Source organism: Buceros rhinoceros, unplaced genomic scaffold (genome assembly GCF_000710305.1).
Source record: "Buceros rhinoceros silvestris isolate BGI_N320 unplaced genomic scaffold, ASM71030v1 scaffold13987, whole genome shotgun sequence".
NCBI classification, from domain to species: domain Eukaryota; kingdom Metazoa; phylum Chordata; class Aves; order Bucerotiformes; family Bucerotidae; genus Buceros; species Buceros rhinoceros.
The window spans coordinates 10,775-11,213 of NW_010421644.1; positions in this window are offsets into that span (position 1 = coordinate 10,775).

Consider the following 439-nt stretch of genomic DNA (forward strand, 5'->3'; position numbering starts at 1 on the left):
CGTGCCTCCCCAGCCTCTCTGTGCCTGGAGGGGTTTGATGCTGGGAGCAACCCAGCAACAGGGGCCAAGTGCCAGCAGAAAAACCACAGGCGCAGGGTTTACGCTGTGGGAGACTAAGCGTGGAGCAGCCCCGGCCCAGCCAGGGCCGTCTGCAAGCGTCAGCAAAGCGCCTGAGCTCTGCCAGCTCCGTTTGGAGCTCCCCTGTTCTCTGGGGGATTGGACGAACTGTCAACAGAGACACACCAAGCAGCACGAGCAAATACACCCGGAACGCGAAGAGCCAGAAAAGCTTTCCACACTCACCTGCGACATTTTGCAATTCAATCCCCCCCCCAATCACTGCTTGGTGACTCACCAGAGCCCTTCACCTGCAGGGTGGCGTCCAGGGCTCTCTCAGCCTTCAGCAGCGACAATCGGAAGCAGTGCCGTAGGCGTACCC